The 6329-nt window shown below is 35.5% G+C and overlaps 1 long non-coding RNA gene across 1 annotated transcript; it reads right to left on the bottom strand.

Annotated features, from left to right (window-relative positions):
• Positions 1-2913: 2913 nt before the first annotated feature.
• LOC147638968 (uncharacterized) lies at positions 2914-3689 on the bottom strand. Its single transcript, XR_015264016.1, has 3 exons — positions 3530-3689; positions 3274-3435; positions 2914-3086 (listed from the first exon to the last, which is right to left on the bottom strand). It is a non-coding gene; the product is annotated as an uncharacterized LOC147638968 (long non-coding RNA).
• Between the last annotated feature and the right edge of the window lie 2640 nt (positions 3690-6329).

Below are 6329 nucleotides of genomic sequence, written 5' to 3'. Positions count from 1 at the left end.
TTCAGGGGAACTCATCTGAATTATAAGAGATATTTTTCTATCCAAAAATATTCAAAATCTGAATATTCTCTTTCTAGAATAATTTTTCTCTCTCTAGGCTAAAATAGTTAGCAACAGGATCTTTATATTTATGAAGAGGGTTGATTACAGGGGAAGATACTAGACATCAAAAAGGGGTTGGGGGAGGAATCTTACACTTGAAGTCTCATGAGTGGCACAAAACCTTATAGTTTGTGATGCCAATAGCCATTAAGGATTACCTTAGCGAAGACATAAGAGCGACGATATAAAAGATTAGTGTAGTGGTACGATGCATATTAAGGAAGGAGATTATAAGAAATACGTTGGAAGCAGCTCGTCTCATCTAAACTCATTGAAGCAGTTACAATGGCAGATAAATTCTTTCCAACGAGTTTCTTAACCATTCAATTGCACCTACTCATTCATGTGGTTGACGAGGTTGCTATAACAGGTATTGTTCATAGTCGATGGATGTTTTTCCTCAAGAGATTTATGAAGGCACTGAAAGGTTTTGTTTGTCAAAAAGCTTGACCTGAGGGCAGTATGGCAATGGGATGGCTTGCTCAAGAATCTCTTGTATACATAACATAATTTCTTAGTACGTCAGACCTTGATATGCCACGATTGTGGACATAAGAAGAGGATGATCGGCTCGTTTTGGGAAAGAGCCTCAAGGAGAAGGGCTTTAGAGAATAATGGATATGGCAATCTAGAGAAGATTAATAAATTTTGCATCCTCAAGACAAGTGCTATGGAGAAATGGATCAAGAGATATAGCCTAGAAAAGAGGGAAAGAGGCCGAGATCGTTTGAATTTTAGAAAGAGTCGAACAACTAGAGCATTGCCATACCCAGATTCACTTGCTCGACCTCTAGAATTTCCTTCTAGTAGATGGCTTCAACAAACCATACAATAAGCAAAATAGAGTGGTGAGGTTATAAGCGACAAGGAGGAGGAGGAGCTTACATATGGTTGTGATTACCATGCAAGTGAGTTTTTATATGTACACAAGAAACCGTAAGACATAGTCTTGTATAACTTTTTGTTTTTGATACAATTTCATGATCTTTTTTTGCTTGTAGTATCGCAAATTTGGTGCACTTTGGTCACGTGGTTATCACTTTCGAGTGGAGAAAATAGATAAGAAAGAGAACAACATTTGATTGCAGTGTCAAAGCAAATTTCATGCAAGAAAGTTGTTCAAGTGCAAGTGATATAAGTTATGAAGTTGGCATGCTTGATTACTATGGAATGATACCAGACATTATCAAGGTTGCGTTCAAAAAGTTTTCTATGTTCGTTTTTGATGTGAAGTGGTTCAAGGACCACAAGAAACCATGCGTAGAGATAAGAGCAGATTTGTTCAAGTAGACTCCACAAAGATATGGATAAACCAAAGAGATATATTTGTGCTACCAAAGCATTGTGAGCAGGTTGTCTTCAAGGTGGACCCGAGAGATCATAGGTGGTTGTTTGTAATCCAAATTGATCCATGCAGTAAACAAATATTTGAAGATATGGAAATTTCAGATGAAGTAGAGGTTGAGGAACCCACTCAAGAAGCACAAGAAACAGATATTGATCGAGTTTAACAACTAGAAGAAGGATCAAATGAAGGTATGTATAGTAATTCAACAATTACTAGCACTTGAACTAGAAGCAAACACAATAACTAATCTGAAATTCAAAGAAGAGATAGAAGAACAACATAACCACCTCTACTTCCTGAAATAGAAGAGGACAATCTGGAGGCTACACCTATTGAACAAAGATGCAGATGGAGAGGTATTTCTCGAAATAGATGTATTTGGAGCCATGGATCTAGTTGAGGATGAGAGAGTCGATGATGAGCTATAACATCTTATTTCAATTTTATTTACCAAGAAATACTTGGTTTTTATCAATGTTTTCTTTTTTTTTGCACACCTAATATTTTTAAGAATTCTAAAAAAAAAATAAAAAATAAATAAATTTTGACACTTTTTTCGATGCTTATTTCCGACCCTTATTTCGACGCTTATTTCGATGGTTGTTTCGACATTTATATCGACGGGTATTTCGATGGCGCATAAACTGTCGATACACCAAGTGTCAGAAATGGGTCATCCTATAGTAGTGAGTATAGTAATGTTTTGTCTGAAAACATTATGTACAATATGCCACAAAGTTTTTATACTACTTAGGATTTTGAAGACACCCTTTTTTCCAATTTTTGGCTACTAAGTGTTCTATACAGGATTTCCCTCTTTTTTTCCAAGTTAAAAACCTGCAATGTATGTACATATTATGTGATTTCACAAAAAAATTGTAACTCTTCATGTGAAAACACCTACAGCTATGTACATATTTTGTGACTTTAATAAGAATAGCAACTGTTTGTGTGAAAATGTTTGCCACAAGATTTTGTGTTCCTTGCTAAGGGTTTGATTAAACACACGATATGTAACTTCATGAAAAAGGGAAACTCTTCATGTTGAGAACTTATTTGTGATTTGTCTCACAGTTTTATACAAGTACTCCCATAAGCACATACACTTTTATACTGCCATGGTGAGAGTATAATCAAACACATGCCGAAGATGAGATGATGTGACATGCAGGTTATAATATCGTGTGAGAAAGAAACATATTGGTTAGATTTTATTTGTATGATTGCTTTAGAAACAAAAACAATTGGGACATCTGGCCTCTAGAGCCTAGGATGTTCGTATTGCATAAAGAGTTGCACAAATCAAAAAAAAATATTGCACACATGGACTCACACGAATATGATGTTATCTATACTATACATTACAAGCTATCAAGACTCAAGAGAATAACGTGTGACATGGCACAAACAACGTGTTAAAGAGAGAGAGAGAGAGAGAGAGAGAGAGAGAGAGAGAGAATATATCAAGAAGAAATGGAAGAACATTAATATCCCCATGGGCATAACAATGTCTACAAGACCATTTCCCTTGGATACCTTTTATGCATCCATTCATTATTTTATTCGCTGAAGCAACGCTCGGAGGAATGTGATGGGTTTAGAGATGTTTAACCATCGTCTCGCATTCCAACGTGGCCTACGTATGTAAGAAACCACAACAAGGAACATATCTCATGAGAGGATGAATTAGCAACATAAGCAAAAGTATCAAGAGGATGAGAAGGGCCTTCACAGTGTACACTTTCTACACAGACGGCGCGCATCTCTCCAGTACTCACTCTCTACACAGAGGGTTATAGTGTGAGGTGAGTGCATATACTCACTTTGCTTCCTTTAGCAGGTCTTGCCATAGCACCAGGCGACCAAGCAACCGCAATTACCGCAGCAGTTTCTCCAATCGTTGAGGCAGTAATCACCACTGTTTAAGCACGAGCCTGCTGTCCGCAATGCGCCGTCGGCGTCGGTTGATACCTTAGCCGAATTGTCTGCATCATGCAGCCAGTCGTGGGTGTTTATACATGTATATCCTACGCTTGAGGAATATTGTGCATTATTATTATTATTATTAGTACGTCGTACCTAGGTGCCGGCCTGTTGATTCGGCGCAACAAAAGCCGATCACCAGCAGTGTAACTATCACAAGAGCTTTACGTCCATCCATTGTCTTGTGAATTACTTGTCTCGTGAAATACTGATGAGATGAGAAGGAATTAGAGAGGCCTGCCGTTTTATATAGAAGGCAAGCTGTGGAGTCGATGGTAATAGGAGGTAGTGGGGAGTCAGTGGATGCTACTTTAGTACGTAGTGGATGGTATTGTAATACGTAGTGGAGTCACGTGTGGGTTATGTGAATCGTGATCGCCCTGCCCACCACTAGGATCCGGATCCACTGTTCTTACTAGAAAAACATTTTTCACAAGTTTTTTTTTTAATGGGTACATTGATTGTATAGAGTTTGCAAGCTTCCTGTGAGCATTGAGACGCTGACAGTGTATATCCTACACTTGGGGAATGTAACTATTATGGGGGCAAGATCTTTACGTCCACCCATATGCTTGGTGCATTGTTGGGTGTGTGTAAGAGAGACATCACAAAGATAGGGGCGCGCGCTCTCATGTGTGAGAATTACTGAGGAGAAGGAAGAGATGAATGTTGTTTTATAGAAGGCGAGTTGTGTCTAGAAAACTCTATCACCTTTACTACTCTCTTGCACTAATTGTGAATTGCTCCGTCATGCACCTCTTGTCCTCTCTGTGGTGGTGCAGTGATTTATCAGCATCAGAGAGTAGTAAACAATGCATCTCCTATATATGCAAGTTTTTTTGGATTTTTTTCCCTTTAAACTAAGGATTACAAACAATTTTCGTAAATTTTGGTCAATAAAAATGTACAGCAGAATGGACGAAGTGGAGTCAGGAATCCTCTGCATAGAGTGATGCTACTATTGTACGCAGTGGAGTCACAAGTGGAGTTATGTGTTGAATTGGGATGGCCCTAACCAGTAATGTTCCCATAAAACTTGGACCCTTATAAAATATAACTCAAATGCCTTACATTTTGTAGAATTTTAGAAATATTTAAAAAAATTTGGCAAGTAAAACAAAATTGTTACGGGTATATTGTATATAAATTTGAGGCTTTTTCGGAATTGGTATGCTGATCACATGGATGATGAGGGTACTTTGTTTTTTTACAAGACTTTTATGGTTCAACATGATGGAGTGTGCGATAAGAATTCTCTGCAAAATGGTGAAAACCTTTATAAATAAAGACTGTGGTACTTTTGGTAAATCTAAAATACTTTGAAGGTATCTAGAACTAAAACCACCCTAAATATTAGAGTTCTCAAATACTACTTCTGGTAAATTTATAATACTTTAAAGGTATCTATACCTAAAGCACCCTAAATCTTAGAATTCTCAAATAGTAAACCTTCAGATTTAATTTTTGCAAGTAGTTTTTGGATCTCAAGAGTGCAAACTACATTATACAACACGAGTTCTTTCTATACACTAGGATGGTGGGCACATCAAATAGCAAGCTTGATTTTAATGTTGTTTTTTTCAAACATTGATGGGGCCTATCTCCCAAGCGGGTCATCAGTGTCCATTGCCTCAACTTTAGGTAGAGACATTAGTAATTACCTTCGTGTTTGGCTTGCCAAAGGCAAGGATAAAGCATTCATTTTAGGTTAGTTTGGGATTTTTCACTAAGAAAAATAGCTGCCTCCAAAGTTTAAATAGTTATTGCTTTTAGGTTTTTCTCATTAGTGGGCTTGTATGGTAAGATATGCTATTTGAGTGATAAGTAAATGCATTCTTCATAATCTACTCTTCCTCTTCAAAAAGACCATGATGGAAAGGTTAACCACTCTTCTTTGAAAATTTATGTATCATTTAGAGAGAGAGGGATATATATATATATATATATATATATATATATATATATATATATATATATATATATATATGTCTCTCTCTCTCTCTCTCTCTCTCTCTCTCTCTCTATATATATATATATATATATATATATATATATATAAAGTCAATATTAGATAATTTGAAAAAATTCTCATATTTTTGGAATCACTCAATCCATTTAATTTTGATTATATCTTAAACATTACAAATCCAAATTTATCAAAGATTGCAGATCTAGATTCTATTCTTTAAGATCTTTCCAAAGATATGTCACATGACAGGGTTTTGACACAATTTTGAAAAAGTTTGCCATGATTCCATTTTTTAAATGGGAATGGGATTTTTTCCAAATTATATAATATGGTGTTTATATACGAACGTGGGCCAAAATCCAAAAGGAGAGGAGCACAAATATGAATATAATTGTGTTGATGATTTGTTAATTTAACTCTTGTCTTATAGTAAAAAGGCATTTTTGTGACTTTTAGAGACTTGCAAAAACTGTTGTTCTCTAGTGATAAAATTTCAACTAGATTCCTTTACGATTTGTACCAACTAACACAAGGTAGTAGTTTAAAAAAATATCAAGGAACAAAAATTGTTTGAAAAGTCTTTTCTTTTAGAGCTGCCAATTAGGAATGTTTTTGAAAGAAATTATTCTATTTAAGTCTTCTTACCCATAAAGTTTTTAAAGAATTTTTTAGCACGCCACAAATTTTATGAAAGATTATACTATATGTACGAAACTCATCCATATAAACATGACATCAATAAGATAAAATCTAACAACTATTTCATCCTCTCAAAGTTATCTATCATGACAAATATTTGAGCCACTTTTTTTTTACTTTTGAGAAATACCCAATTTTGAAATGAACTAAACTTTAGTCAAAAATCATTCCCAAATTACAAGGTATACCATTTGCATACAATTGATTAGTTTCAAAACATTTTGACTT

The sequence above is a fragment of the Cibotium barometz genome, chromosome 4 (assembly GCF_041138505.1).
Source record: "Cibotium barometz isolate CiBa-2024 chromosome 4, ASM4113850v1, whole genome shotgun sequence".
In the NCBI taxonomy this organism is placed as follows: Eukaryota; Viridiplantae; Streptophyta; class Polypodiopsida; order Cyatheales; family Cibotiaceae; genus Cibotium; species Cibotium barometz.
The sequence above is the reverse complement of the archived record's forward strand: the minus strand, read 5'-3'. Positions and strand labels throughout refer to the sequence as shown.